Source organism: Centropristis striata, chromosome 4 (genome assembly GCF_030273125.1).
Source record: "Centropristis striata isolate RG_2023a ecotype Rhode Island chromosome 4, C.striata_1.0, whole genome shotgun sequence".
NCBI lineage: Eukaryota > Metazoa > Chordata > Actinopteri > Perciformes > Serranidae > Centropristis > Centropristis striata.
Genome location: NC_081520.1, coordinates 5,612,842 through 5,626,517, shown reverse-complemented (window position 1 = coordinate 5,626,517; position 13,676 = coordinate 5,612,842).

Genomic DNA, 13,676 nt, shown 5'->3' with positions numbered 1-13,676 from the left:
AGGTACACCTTGTGAGCTAATAAAGTGGCTGTTGAGTGTAATACATTATATTATGCTAACAAACAACACACCTGTGTATTTGTGAAGACATATCCAGGCCTGAGTGTAAGCGGTCATTGCGAGTGAGTATTTGTCTTGTGCCTCCCATGAGTGCACAGCCGATCCAGTGACATTAAATGTTAGCCACTCATCGAGAGAGCATCCATCCAGAGAAGCACCACCTTTGGTCTCCATGGATACCAGCTGTGCACCTGAGCAAAGAAACAACACACGACACTGCAGGAAAATGAAAGATGATCCTGAAGATGATACCCGTGATCAGCAGGTGTGTGTTCTAATGGTACTTCTTAGTTTATCATGACAGAAATAGAAAAAGCAGACTGTGATATGTTATATAGGACATGCACACACACACACACACACACACACACACACACACACTCCTCCTGCACTTTCCCTCTCACAGTCCCTCCCTCCCTCTCTCCAGTGACTCAATATAATTGCAGTAATTTTTCTCCCTCAGTAATCGAACTCTTTTGTGTGGGCATCAACATGACATGACACAAAAAAGTACAGGGTCTCAGCTCTAATTCTCTGAGTCAAGGGAGCTAATTGAATTCACAATGAACCCCTGTCTACACACCTCAGATAATTCAGTTGTTTTGACAGTTTCCACAATGAATTCCTTCCAACAAAAAATGTCTGAAGGCTTTTGCCGGCAGTAGTTTTGTTCCCCGCGAGGGAGACATAAAACGGAAAGATGAAGCAGCTAATGAAGAGAGATATCAACAGAGTATTTCAACTGGTTCGGGCCCGGCAGCCGTCTGATGTATGACAAGGGAAAGGAAACTGATGTATGTACTGATTCTGACAGCCAAGAGAAAACTCATTTGTTGGTCTGCCTGGGGTGTTTTGTTAGCTAAATGATTTTCTGACTGGTCCAGACATTCTCAGGAGAAAGATTAGAGAAACAAAAAGGGATAAAATAGTTTAGTAATCCTTGGCATGGTTATAAAAGAGCATGAAGTGAGTTTTTTGAATGTGCCTTTTTCAAATCAAAGTCAGTTTTTGATTTTCTTTGGTATTTATCAGTCTCTTGTATTGAACGTCAGTCTGGAGGGGTTAAGCCCTTGTAGCTCTCCCAGATTAGCAGCCTGGTTCAGTCGTAGAAGGTTCAGTTGTGTACGTGTGTGTGTGTGTGTGTGTGTGTGTGTATGTGTGTGTTCTTGTACTTCCTACATAGTGAGGACCAGAACACGTTTTTAACGTGCAAAGTGAGGACATTTCGGCCGGTCCTCACTTCTTTAAAGGCTTTTTTTTTTAGATTTCAGCTTTCTTAAAACTTTGTTTTAAGGGTTAAAGGTTACATGATGATGATAATTAATAGAAACTGTATTGTGTGGTTACAAAACTAACTGAAATTATAGTGAAAATGTCAACTTGTCTTTGTCAACTTTTTTCATACATAGTGAAGATGGATAAGACAAAGGAAATAAAGACAAAATTTACTGTGACCTCTTTTAATCCCCCACCCAACAAATACCCCATTACAAAAAACTAAAACTAACACTAAAACTAATAAAAACTAAAGCATTTCAAAAAAATAAATACTAAACTAAAACTAGCAAACTCACTCTAAAAACTCATTTAAAAAACTGAATTTGAAAACAAAAATTCACAACAAAATTAAAAACTAAAACTAATGAAAAAAACTAAAACTAATGAAAAATCAAAAACTATTATAACCTTGCAAGAGAATTCACTGTTCCAATGAGGGTCCTCACAAAGATAGGAGTACAAGAATGTGTGTGTGTGTGTGTGTGTGTCCTGTCTGCTCTGTCAAGCTGCAGTACAGCCAGCTAACTGACAGGGCAGTCAACCAGCCATGACACACGTCAGAGCTCAGACATTCTCCCTTATCTCCCTGGAACTAGCACACACTGAATTCATGTCATCATTGTCGTCAGTCCATTTCTTTGATCCAGACTGAAATATCTCAACAACTACTGGCTAGATTGCTATAAAATTTGGTACAATATTTCATGTTCTCCAGAGTATGAATCCTGCTGACTTTGGTGATCCCTTGACCTTTCTTTAAGTGCCAATTTGAGGTTTTAATTCTAGGTTTGAGTGAAGAGCTTCAGTGCACTGTCAGAGATGATACCTGAGCTGATCTCCATTCCTATTACACATACAGCAGGGATGGGCAACTGGAGGCCCGGGGGCCGCATATGGCCCGCACCCTCACTTGAAGTAGCCCCCTCAGTACAACTACATGCGTTTGAGCATGAAATCTTAAAAGTGCTTTGTAGAAATGTACAAAATTACTTCTTGCAATTAATGTTGGTCTACTGTTCTTGCACTGAAAACAAAATAAATCGCAGTAAGTGGTTATTTTTTATTTGCTTCAAACCTTTTGTATTCCTATTTCTACTGTTAAACATGCATTTGAGCATGAAATATGTTATGTTACTGCACTGTAAACATATTTAAAATTGCAGTTTCATCATATCTGGTTAAGTGCACGGTCCTATATGTGTTACCGAATTTCCCTTCGGGGATGAATAAAGTAATCTATCTATCTATCTATGTGGCCCTGTGGTAGTGTCGATGAAAAATTGTGGCCCCCTGCAGCATTTAAGATAGATTACATGCAGCTGCGATTTTCCTCCTAGTATAAAAAGGTTATTGTGCATTTGCTCATATGCAGTGCAATGGAGTTGTTGATGGGACAGAGGACTGGGAGACGATGAAGACAGATGGTCCACTTGCCTCTACAGTTTGCCAAATCTTCCATATAAATAGCAATCGGCCAGGTGCAGACACACCTGGATTCTAAAGGGAATGGTCGATGAAACTCTGATTGGTGGAAAAATGTTCTGCTTAAAGCTTCCCTATGACCAATAAGCATACTAAATACAACCCCTTTGCCCCTTGCACCTCACTTTGTGCCCAGATTAAAAAATCTAACTAGGGCCTGTAGTTGCAGTTGCAAGCAGGTGTGATCAATCAAAGCCTTTAGTTACGTGCAGCACGGAGAGAAAGTTCTTCAGCATTCTCTCCCGACAAAAGAAACTTTCCCACTTAGGCCCCGTTCACACGAGGACAGTCTGAACAGAAGACGCAAAAGTGGCCTCGCGTCTTCACTTTTTATTCCTCGTTTAGACGAGCATTTTCGGGAGGAAATCTGCGTGCATACGGTGACGCAAAAGTGTGTGAAATTCGATTGTATGCAGCCAGGCGGCATCACTTAAAGCGATAAGAGCATCTTTGGGCATGCAGAAGTTTTCACGCCACACATTTTCATCAGCTACTTCTTCCACAAAGTTATCCACCATCCACTAGATCTCCCAGGTCTCGTTCACAGCCGTCTGGCTCGCCTCCAACGAATTGCTGCATCCAAAATGTGATGGAGGTAATTCCAGATCCTTCTCTGTTCACTAATACTATCTGTACATATCCTGTACATTTGGTGGAAAGACTCCTGTAAGTTTATTAGAGCTGCCAGAGCAGCTTGAAGGTCCGACACATGGAAATAATCCCACGTTTGTTTATTTCCCTGTACTGGAGCATGTATGTGACGTAAACACATACGTGACGTGAGCAGATCTGAGCAGAGTTTTGTGTCTTGGCAGTGTAGACGGACACGCTACGGCGGAGCGGATTTAACTTTTCCACTTTGGAGGGTGGTTTCAGATTTTTGCGTCTTTAAGCCCCCAAAACGCCGTCACCGTCTAAACGAAAGGCACTTCCAATAAAATATTTTGTCGTTTTTACCCTCGAGCGTCCTCGTGTGAACGGGGCCTTATATACAGAATTTCAGTCTTACATGATCAGAGAACAGGAGGTAGTTACAGATGAAGTCGCTACTTATTGTAATTAACATACAGCAACCAGACATTACAGAACAGTGAGAGAAACTTAAAGGAATAAATCCATTGAATTCACAGTGTCTCTCAAAGCACATAGATCACCATGACCAATGATCATTTTTTTATATTTGTTCCTGTCCTATAACCTTTACTATTAGACTCCTGTTAAATACGGTGAAAGCTGTAGTTCAGGGTGTTCAGGACACTTAGTAATAGCAAAGACTGTTTCATAAGGTCACCTGTAAACTTACATTTCCTATTGAAACAGCCCTGAGCATCACAGTGACGCCTGCTAACTCGCTCTGTGTGTAAATTACTGAAAACGGAGATGGAGTGCACCTGTTGTAAAAAGTAAATGTTCCATCAAAGAGAACTATCACGTTTATGCATTTTAATAATCAGTGTTGTAAAACCCTGAATGATTCATGCACTTACCACACAGAGTGGATGGCGGAGGGACCTGAATGCTTTCTGCTCTCTTTCAGGAACAAATTTACACGAAGGCACAACTTTGCATAATGTGCAAATGCACCGATGTGATTTTACATGCACACACAGGTACACGCACACACACACACACACATACTCACACAATCTGACCTATGAGTCATCCCGGCTGTACTTCCAGACGCCCCTCTCGCTCTCTCCCTCCCTCTCTAACCCACTGGATGTCACAGATGGATGCTGCAGACAGCCGCAGTCTTAATGCTGCTTCCTGTCTCTCTCTGGGCACTCAGCAACCACTAGACTCAGGCCCAGTTTAACCGGCAATTAAAGGAGCAATTCGTCATCGCTCAGCATCACGGAGAAGGTGCAGGGCTGGATAAACCAAAACAAAAGCTCTGAAAAAATTACCCACAAACACTGAACGTGAAAGTGGATTTCAATCAATCATATTTTCAGGCCGAAAGGAGGGAACAGTGTGGGAAATTAGCTGCAAAATGGTTTAGTGGGAATGAAAACTGACACTGACTGTTTTGTTCGAAATGACTCATGGCTTTATGGGAATTTGAAATCTCAATCTGTTTCCTGAATTGATCGTCTGTGGTCAGGTTATTGCTGGCTGCGAGTTGAAAAGAAATAGGTACCTGTCTGTCACTTACAAATATATCAGCTTAGTGTGAGCTCTGGTGGTCCGATGTGGAAGATTTTAAATGCCTGAGTAAGATAAAATATCTTGGAACATGATTCACTGTGTCATATTTAACTTCAACGTGTTTTTCAAAGGAAAATGATCATACATCATGTTTTTAGACTGAAAATAGCATCAAACGTGTAGTTTCATATTAATTTCTCTTCAGGCAGTTGTAGCTATGTGTTGACTGTCAGATAATGTTAGCCATCTAGCTGTCAGAACTCACATTGTACATACACTGTAAAACCCAGTGCTGCTTGTTTGTTATTATAAGTAATTTTTCCTTTTCAATACAACAAAGATTTGTGCAAAAAGTAATTTTAACTTAAAATACTGAGTCAAATAGCAAGATTAATTTGAGTTAACTCCATTGTCTTCGTTGTCTTGACATAAAATATAAATAGCATGTCTTCACATGATATAAGGATGAAAATGGGTGTGTAAAATGACAGTAGGTGGTTATTGTTGACGTTTTATTTTTTAAATGTGTTACTATTTTTTTCTTTTTTGTGTGTTATTGTTGTTTGTTTGTTCATTGTTGTCTCATTATGACTACATGGGTGTATGTGTACTTATGTGTTTGTAAGTTAATAACAAGTTATGTGTGTTAATAATGGTAATAATGAGTTTATAAACTACATTACTATGTGTTATACATACATATATATAAATATTATTGGTATATAACTGAATATAGTAAATTAACATAGGGAGAAGGGGTGGGATTTAATAAGCTTTGGCTTCTTCCCGCTCCTTTTGAACACAAATAAGTGTTGAGTCTTGTTGTTGTTTCATTTGTGTTGTTGGCTTGTATTTATTGTTGTTCGTTTGTTTTTAAATGTTCATCTTTTATTTTGTGTTCAAATAAATTCTCAATCAATCAAAAATGATTTTGCAGCATGGACAATCAAATATTTTAGTTGAAACAACAAGTTGGGTTTACAGTGTAGGATTGTGCCAAGAATATCCCACCCAACAAGACATGACTCTTGCAGTTTCAAACACCTGTTGAATCTAAACAGTAAAATACACATTTGCCAATATATAAATACATGAAAATGTAGACAAAGATCAGTCAAAGTAATTTACATCAGCTGAATCATACTGTTTTATATTAACAGCTTTTAATGAGCTTGAACATGTGTATACTTGAAAAGTGTTAGAACTGTCAAGTTGATGTTATTCCCACATGACAGCAGTGTGGCGATTCAGACACTGAGTTCTAAACAGGAAGTGTCACAGCTGTGAATGTAATGTGTTATGGCAGGTTTTTGGTCCTAGTCAAGTCTAGAGGGAGGACTGCAACACTAGCAAACTTAAGGGTTTGTTTGTGAGGATGGAAGCTGCTGCAGACAGACACTGCAAACATTTAGACTTTTAAAAAGATTATTATTTAGGGCTTTGACACCATAGTTGATAGTAGAGACGGAGAGGGAACATTGTAGGAAAGTTTGATTTTCTCAATCAGGATCAACAAGTGATGTGTACAATAAAAAAAGCAATCTCACCACTAAGTTTGTGTAGAATAGACATGCGCTATGTGGGCCAATGGTGGCCCTCAGAAACATTGGTAACACTTTACAATAACCAACTAAGTGATGTTTATAGATGGACCAATTATTAATCATTTATAAAATGCTATACATATTTAATCTTTAAATATTTTCAACCAATTTCTTAAAGGTATATGAATAATTTCAAAATCATTAACATACTTGTAGATAGATTACTTTATTCATCCCCGAAGGGAAATTCGGTTGTCAAGCAGTTTGGTATTCAAGTACAATAAAATACAATAGAATAAAATACTAAGGTAGCATGAATAAAAACAACAATAGAAAAAAACACAGAATAGAACAAGGACACTTAAGAAGTTAAAAAAAGAACATCAGTTGGTAGGATGGTTGGCAAGATGATGGTGATAGTTAAACTGGTGATATGATATGATGGCAACAATGCTATAGTGACTAGACGGTATATAATAATAATAATAATAATAATAGTACAGTATATAATATAATATATATAATATAATATGTAATAATAGATAATAAACAATACAAAAATAAAATTAAAAATATAAATAAAGTAATTATAAGTAAAATAATATGATATATAATATATAATAATAATAATAGTAATAATAATAATAATAATAATAATAATAATAAATAAGGCCGGTATAATAATAATAGTAGTATATTACAGTATATAGTAATAATAGTAATGGCAGCAACAGTATATATAATAATAATAATAGCAATAATATTAATAACATAGCAAAGTGTTGTGTGTGTATTTACTGCATAGATTTAGTGCATTTCAGTAATGTTGGTTCTGGCAGAGGTAGATGAGTTATATAGTCTTATTGCAGAAGGAAGGAACGTCTTTCTGTATCGTTCCTTGGAGCAGCGGGGTTGAATGAGTCTGTGGTGTTAAAAAATGTTATAATGATTGCAACTAAAACTATTAATTAGAATTTAACTGTTTAATGGTAAATTAATTATAAACTTACATTAATATACCATCTATTTGCCATTTATAAATTATTCACTTAGTTAAACATTAATAAATTATGTATTTACCATTCTAAACGGCCTATATACGGTTTATAGATGATGATTAAACATTAATAAACTATATGTTTACCATTCAGAGATGATGGTTATTGTAAAGTGTTACTGAAACATTTTGTGCAGCCCCCTGAATGTGAAATAAAATGCATGCATTATATTGTAATCATACGTGGTCCATGTCCTGCCTGTCTAAAAACTATAGCAACAACTCCGTCAAACCGAGCAGCCCTAACAAGCAGAGCCAGGCTAGGGATGTTCAGTTTCAGTGGACAGCTTGGCTATTAAAAGCAGAAAAGCCACCACAGCGAGAACAGAAATACTGCATGGTTAAGAATAAAAGAGGTTTCAGGAGAAGTAGATAAGGTCTAACTTGGTCTGACCTCGGCGGACAAATAAAGTGAACTGCCTTCTCTGTAAACAGGTGAATTATGAGACCGATCACAAATCATACAACATATTCACTGGTGAAGAGCACAAATGTAAGGTTGGAATAATTTAAACAAGAATGATCTGTCCTATAGTCTTAACACATCTAGTGAAAAGAAGTGACACTCTGCAGTAGCTCACAAAATAATAATGTTCAGTTTTCATTGGCACTGTTGAAGAGTTATTAATTTAACTTAATTTAAAGATTAAATTTGTATAGCACTTTATAAATGATTAATAATTGGTCTATAAACATCACTTAGTTGGTTTTTTTTGTTTTCTTTGTTACCTTTGTCAATTTTGTCAATTCTGTATTTTATTGCACTTTCTTGCACTTTTATGTGAAGCACTTTGGTGCGGCTCAGCCGTCTGTAAATGCGCTATATAAATAAATCTGACTTGACTTGACTTTACTAACTATATCTTCGTTAAAGAGGTTGTACTTTGGACTGCATTATATTAATCCTTTATAGGGCATTCATTGAAATACTTGGAAATGGAAAAATTTAACCCAACCAAGTGTTATTGGATGATATTACAAGTTTTTTTTCTTTTGTGACTTTTTTCTAAAATTTTAAATTGCAAATCAGGGTAAGTTAAGTTATTATTACTATCATTATTATATTATTATCATTATGCTGATTGAACAGATGCCATGGTGTCACTATCTGTGACGTATATGACCTCATTGAGAGGCATGGGGACCACATTTTGATGTCCGCTGAAGTTACAAAATATGGTTATTTGCCCGATAAAGGGTTAAGAGGTGTCAATATAATGTAGTCCAGTACACCGCCACCCCCCACTGTGACCTCCTCAATAATAAACATAAAGTAGAATTATTACATTTCTGACATTTCTTCAACAAAACCAGAAAACTACAATCTTTGTTACTGTGGAATTAATGGCAGAGCTGGACATTGCATGTACCTAATGAAGTGCCGGTCACTAACAAAGAGACATTAGAAAAAAAGCATTTAAGGGGCGATTTGTTCCAGGGATATTTTCCCTTTATCCATTCACTATAGTGCCCTACAAAGTCTAACTGCAGTAACGACACAAAAGGTAAAACTGAGAAAAACTGCTTTAAAGTTTTTTAACATGTAACTAACTGGCCAGCCAAATGGGTTATAGGTAGATAAGTGATATGACCTTAGTTTTAAACATAAACTTAAACATAGGTACTGCATTGCTGTAAAAGGTTCTAACAGTAATGATAAACAGAGTGCAGTAACTGCAGTGTTGTTGTCTTCTTTCAGCTTTTACATTTTGTTTTCAGTGAATAAACATTTTCAAATTGATTTTGTTAGAAGTGTATTTACATATAAATAATATAATATTAAAATGCTCATGGGTTTTAGACTTAATATTATAAAGTAATGTTATATTTTAGTCTTAATATAATTTTATCTCACTTTTTTACTTCATCACTATCTAGATAATAATTTCCCTTTCAAATAAACCTATACTTTTTATAATTTTTATGTTTAAATTAGTATATATATATATACTAATTTAAACATAAAAATAATAGAAATTATATATATATATATATATATATATATATATATATATATATATATATATGTAATCCGTGGTAAGTGCAATTACTGCTTGGTTGAATTTTGTGGTTTTAATATAATTATTCCTCTGAAATAAAGCAAAATTGATATCTAAAATGTTGTCACAAGATAAAACAGACATAAAGGGGTTAATTTTTAGTTATAACTAAATTTTGACCAAAAATTACTGCAGTTAGGCGTTGTAGGGGCAGTATACACACTTACGGCTTAACTATGAATTGATAGTGAACCTTACATCTAACCTGTCATCCATCCATCGACAGCTTGTTGGAGATCAGCAAGAGTGACAGCTTCCAGGTGTGCCAGCATCCTGAGATCACAGGCAGCACTGTCCACTGTCATCCTCTGACAGGTGAAGAAGCTGTGATCTTTATGGTGCTGCAGCAAGATATTGCACAGAAATCTGTTGACCACTTTATGTACCTGTGGGGTGATGAGAGCTGAGGAGAAGCCAAGAAAAAACGCGAACAGAGGTGGAAATATTGCCAAAATATATTTAGGTCTGGTTTGGGGGTAAATCACACCTGCCGGCCTGAGGGGCAAGGAGCAGGAGCTGTGCTCACAGGAAGTGGCATTTGACCTTCATGAGGTGAGTACTGATGCTGAGAACTAAATGCAGTTTTAGTTTTTCTTCTCAGATGAAAAGGGCATAGAGGGACTCCAGGGTTTACAGGGAAACAGCAGGCTCAGTGTACATCCAGCCAAACCATCAAAGTCAACTTAATTTGCTGAGTTTAAACCCCTACCCTCCAGAGTGAATGTCCAATCAGGCATAGCATTCACAGCAAGGAACCAAAACCAAATCCAAAGGAGGCAAATTGTAAAATAAATAAATACATTTAAATTATGTAAACATTGCTCTAATACCAACATGGTCTCACAGGAATCCGTGAAATAGCCACGGATTTGCTTAACTCAAAATCCGTGGAATAGCCACGGAATCACTCAAATTTCCGTGAAACTGACACGGATTTCGCTACAATGCAAGTTAATGACAGTCATATCCCGTGGCTATTCCAACATACAAAGTGATTATGTACATTCACTGAGTGAATATTTAGAAAATAAAACATATATTTCTCACTAGAAATGTGATCAAAATCCATTTTTATGCAGAAACTAAGTCAAAATATTGATTTTTTCACTAAAAATTAGAGAAATGTCCGCCATGTTTTTTGTTCTGACCGCCGGGACCTTAAAAGTCACGTGACTTGGAACAAACCAATAGGAAAAAATATCCATGGAATAGCCACGGGATTTGACTGTCATTGACTTGCATTGTAGCGAAATCCGTGTCAGTTTCATGGAAATTTGAGCGATTCCGTGGCTATTCCACGGATTCCTGTGAGACCAGGTTGTCTAATACAGTGGTTCTCAAATGGGGGTACGCGTACCCCTGGGGGTAAGTGAAGGCACTCCAGGGGGTACATGAGATTTTAAAATATACATTTAAAAAGTAGCATCCATGCAAAAATATAAGAATATAAGTATAAGTTCATAAAAATGAATTTTATATTCAGTAGGCTATTCAGTTTGATTCTCCTAAAAACCCAGAGTCTCCCCCATACCAGGATGGTTGGACCCAACCTGTCATATGCCACCTGGCATCACCTGTCAATCACTTGAAAACTCAAAGATGGAGTCGTGGTTGAAGCGTAGCAGTTATAGTTTTAAATGGTTATATGCTCACTGTTTTTACTACATTAGTTTGAATCACTACATTTTAGTGATGAGACATATTTGCAATACATGTAGTCATGGATTATTAACATTTAAAATGTTTGAAATAGTTTTTTCTTCCATATGTTTGAATTTTGTATGTGTTTATCAGTTTAATAAATCAGACACTGATGGCACAGCGCTCTGTTTTTAAGTCTTTTTTTTTTCAAACAAAAATGCTTTGCCCTGGTTAGGGGGTACTTGGCTGAAAAAAATATTTCACAGGGGGTACATCACTGAAAAAAGATTGAGAACCACTGGTCTAATATGAGCTGCACATGTTAGCATGTCTGGCTAACTACCTGAGAGTGTGACCATGTTTCATCTGTTCTGACCTGAAAAAGGAAATAGCTGATAAATGATTCAAGAGATGTGTGCAGTGGGTGCTCGGGGGGAAAAAGAGGAGAATCAATAAGCAGAAGATATCAACAGATACCAGATCTGCAGCGAACGCATGTCATGGAATGAAAAAGGAAGATTGTAGGAGGTGCAGGTCAGAAAGAACAACAGAGCAAAAACTTGAAGATTGAACAACAAATTCTTGTCAAGTTATGTCTTACTGAGAGCCTTGACACCAGTCGAATGGATGAACTCATGTTTTATTTGCTCTGGCAGATTTGTCTGGTTTCTCCTGCATTCAGACTGATTTACAGCCAGCCTGACCATCATCATGTGGGCTGGTTTGATGTGATGACTGGTGTGCAGCACAACTCACACAAACTCAGATCAAACTGTCAAATTAGGCAGCGATGATCCAATATCGATCAAAATTCTGCTACTGTGCAGCCTATATCTCATTTTAAATATTTTAGAAACACCTTTTAGTGACTGTTTTGCTGTAGTTTGAGAAGGTTTGTGACAAGCCTGCAAAACAGACCAAGCACTGCCCAAACTTGCATCTGTCCCTCAGATTGGATATCAGGCTATCTTTTTTTTTTCCAACGCTATCTTTATTTATTTTCAGACATAATAACACATACATATAACTACTGGGACTCCAAACATATGCCCCAAACCATGTAAAACACAAATAGTAAATATAAATCACAAACAAAAGAAGGAAACTTAAATACTCAATAAAAAAATAAAAAAATTAAATTAAATTTTTTTTTTTTTAAAACACGATACTACATAAGTAAATAAAAATAAATAATAAAATAATACTTAATAGAAATAAGAGTACAGATGGGGGAGAATAAATACAAAACCAACCATTTCACACTGCATATAAATGTATATACACGTAAATTAGAAAGTGGTCAGTCAACACCAGACAAACATTTTCCCAAAATGTCAGGCTATCTTTTACATTTTTATGTGTTGATTCGATTTTGAAAATATCAGAATTGGACCATTCTAGCTAATTATGGTTGCTCTAGCTGTGTATCAGTCCTGTCACAAACCAGCTGGGAGAATGTGTCAAGGAGGGAGTGGAGAACAAAATGAAGCAGGTAGGTCAGCCATGACTGCAACAGACAATGCAGGCCAGCTGTAAGAAGAGAGGGACAGAAGGAGCATGTGGTCCAGATTTTACAGCCCCGGGCCAAGTGATCAGCTGACAGCCCTCCCACGTCAGACAGCCTGCTGAGATGTTAGGAACCACTTGGTTGTAGTGTATAAAATGAGCTGCTGTGACCTCTCAGATAATCACAGCCTCAAGAAACTTTACAACCACAAACTAGACCTAGACCTAGAGCATTCAGAGGATCTATTCTAAATACACTCACCGACCACTTTATTAGGTACACCTGTTTAGCTGCTTATTAAAACAAATCAATCAATCAACCAGTCAATCAGACTCTATTTGTATAGCACTTTTCATACAAGAGAGATGCAACACAAAGCGCTTTACATAAAAAAAGGAGAAAGTAATAATAATAATAAAAATAACAACCCTCCGCCCATCCCCGACCCTCCACCCCTGACCCTAAATCCACCATCCCATTAAAAACAAAGCACAAACTGAGGAAGCTCCATCTCAACGTAGAGCAGTGAGGAAACACTGGAGGCAGCTTAGAAATTAATTAGATAAAAAATAAAGTAAGGTAAGATGAAATAAAATAAAAAATAAAAGTAAGTAATAATAACAATAAAAAGTTTTTTTAAAAAGCTAGATAAAAAAAGATAAAACAATAAATAATTAAGAAGTAGAACATGATTATATATACTAATAAATAAATAAAAGAGAAGATTTTATAACACTAACACTAAGTTATAATCATGCATTTAGGCATGTATGGTGAAGACGAGCTGCTGAAGTTCGAATCATCAGAATGAGGAAGAAAGGTGATTTAAGTGACTTTGAACGTGGCATGGTTGTTGGTGTGAGGATTTCACAAACTGCTGATCTACCAACCATCTCTAG